The sequence below is a fragment of the Orbicella faveolata genome, unplaced genomic scaffold (genome assembly GCF_042242905.1).
Source record: "Orbicella faveolata isolate gen_17 unplaced genomic scaffold, um_ofav_v1 contig_25, whole genome shotgun sequence".
Taxonomy (NCBI): Eukaryota; Metazoa; Cnidaria; class Anthozoa; order Scleractinia; family Merulinidae; genus Orbicella; species Orbicella faveolata.
Genome location: NW_028301553.1, coordinates 15,637,501 through 15,640,000, shown reverse-complemented (window position 1 = coordinate 15,640,000; position 2,500 = coordinate 15,637,501). Strand labels below are relative to the sequence as shown.

The window sequence follows — 2,500 nt, the reverse complement described above, 5'->3', positions numbered from 1 at the left end:
TCCCCTCTTATTGTCACGTTCCCTTTAGTAAACCATCCCCCCCCCCCCCCCCCCCCTCGCCCACCACAATTACTTTTAGTGACTCTGACCGACTACTATCACAACTAAAGAAATGTTCTTCTCCAGGTGTGATGAGCCGGTTACCGTGAGTATCAATGTGAAGGTCAAAGGAGAAGACATAGATTGGACGCACGTTTTCACTTCCGGTGATGAACTGGCTGTTCCAGGACTTGGTATTGCGGTCAAAAACGTCGCCAAGGCTGGCATGTTTATTTAAGTCAAGATTGAACCGGATGACGACATGTTAACTTTAAAGGTTCGATTGACACAAATGCGGTTATATATGGGCAATTTGGGGATGGGGGATTGGGGAGGGTGGAAGAGAACATAAGTCGATCGGTCGAATCACTCGAAAACACTCGTCAGGTTTCCGATCTTTCTAGTTTTCCAACCACAAGTTCACTCTCGTGCTCATGAATATTCCGAAAGTTGCTGTGAAGCTAAGTTGCTAGTTGATGAATCACTGCACTGGTGTGTCAGATGTACTGGGTTCGAATCCCGTTCAAGCCTGATTAGTTTTTAGTTTAACTATGGTAAGAAGAAGTCACTCACGTTGCCTAGCGACTTCACTGCTAAGAAACAGTTTGACGTGCCAGTAGGCACAAAGTTCTAAGTGTTAAGGCTACAATAAAACAAGGGTTTCCGAGTGTTGTTTCAAAGCATCAAAACTACCCCGTAGCTTGAGTGTCTCAAGTTTTCGTCCTCCATTACGAGCACTTATTTTTCATTCATACGCGCTGTTGACATAGCTGAAAGTAGGCACAATGATATATATTTTTGTCATTTTCATGTTATTTAAAGGTAATCCTGGAAGGAGGAACTAAAGTTGGACCAGTTTCTTTCTTTCCTCTGAAGTTAGAACTTGTAGAACAAGAGCTGCCAATCTCCACGGACTACTGCGGTGAGGAGAAAACGAATGTTAGCTTATCTTTAAGCTCCAGTCTCTCTTGTTTTTGTTATATTTCGCCTAAATTTATAAAAATTCTTGTCCGGGCGCACGTAATTTGGGTCAGCACTGGAGGTTGAAACATGATCATGTTCGTCATAGAAAATTGCGCTATACAAGTTTTAATTATTATTATTAAATGGAGGAAAAACGTCTTTTCCTGAGGTCCCATTCATTGAGGTGGGGGGGGGGGGGGGTGGGGGCTTTTCCTGAGGTCTTATTAAGAGGGGAGGGGTCTGAGTTTCTCGCCTAAAGGCTGGTGCAATTTTGAGAGAATACTCAAATATCACTCACAATCCTTAATTGCACTCGCATTCATACGATTACCTATACTTACCTGATCTAAATATCCCGCAGCCCCATTTAATTTTTCCCCCAAATATCCTTTATCCCATAAATTGTTTTACCTAAATATCCCATACCCCGTAACCCCCTATTAAGGCCTCTGTCCTTTTGTCGACAGATTTTATTCGTTGGTGGGAGTCACGTAACACCGCTGAACGCATAGTAATGCTGCTGGTGTTTTTACTCCTGGTCTTGTCAATCATTTCTGGTTGTTACTGCTGTGGTTGCTGCTGCTGTCGGCCATGCCGCAGGAAACGTTTGGGACCTGTATGATCAACACCGTATGGTAAGGGAGTTCTACAACCCCTTCAATAAACACAACATACAGCGAAGGAACCCAGACATCTCCCCCTGCCTCTCCATTACGCCTGAAGTTTAAAGTCGAATAGTTTTTTCGCCCCTCCCTCTCCCCATGTTGGAGTAGAAAAAGGAGGGGGGCTTTCACTTTCACTCCACCCCCTCCCCCTGCCTCAAGGTCCTCTGGGTCGGCTACTGACGCGGAATTTTCACGAAGTTATCTCTAACTTCAATTCCCCACGCTGAATATTGAATAGAATTACGAAGACTGAAACACTGCTTGCCTACATGCAAACGGGTACTTTTCATTTTGCGCGGAAATTTCGCGTGCGCGTTTGTTCTTTAAAATTCTAATAATCATGAATAATTTCGTTCGCCTTGTGTGAAACGAAAAGTAGAGCGTCTGTATGTATACCCGAGCCCTGCTGTTCCGTAAGAAGAATTCGTCTTTCGCTGGTATAAACAAGCCAGGTCTAATCCCAACACTTATTTCACGAGTGTCTCTTTTTATCTCGTAGATTCTAAAGGAATTCACCTGACCTTCAATCAACATTACTTAATACTGCATCCTGGTGACTGCTCAAAATCCGGAGACGAAACTTTCTCACGTAAATTTATTGTCACTTAATTAATAAACGGAAATTGTAAAACTGAAGCGATTTGCAGAGGTACAAATGCTATTCCTTTGATATGCTATCCCATTTGGACAGAGTAATAAGAAAGTGAGAACATCTTGGGTTTGTGTTGGAAAAAAAAACTACCGCTGTGACCTAAGATAATTTTCTTTCAAATTCTAACTGTGCCCCCGCTAATTTTCCCGTTCTTGCCAGTGATCACGGTCATTGTTGTTTG

At 43.0% G+C, this 2,500-nt stretch overlaps 1 pseudogene across 1 annotated transcript in view; it reads left to right on the top strand.

Moving 5' to 3' along the window:
- LOC110052875 (uncharacterized) overlaps positions 1–2,500 on the top strand; it is a 5,420-nt pseudogene that overhangs the window by 2,028 nt on the left and 892 nt on the right. Inside the window, exons 3-6 of the transcript XR_016208316.1 lie at positions 127–316; positions 862–961; positions 1,470–1,637; positions 2,167–2,500. The exon at positions 2,167–2,500 is cut by the window's right edge and continues 892 nt beyond it. The product of XR_016208316.1 is annotated as an uncharacterized LOC110052875 (transcript). The remainder of the gene's footprint in view (positions 1–126; positions 317–861; positions 962–1,469; positions 1,638–2,166) is intronic.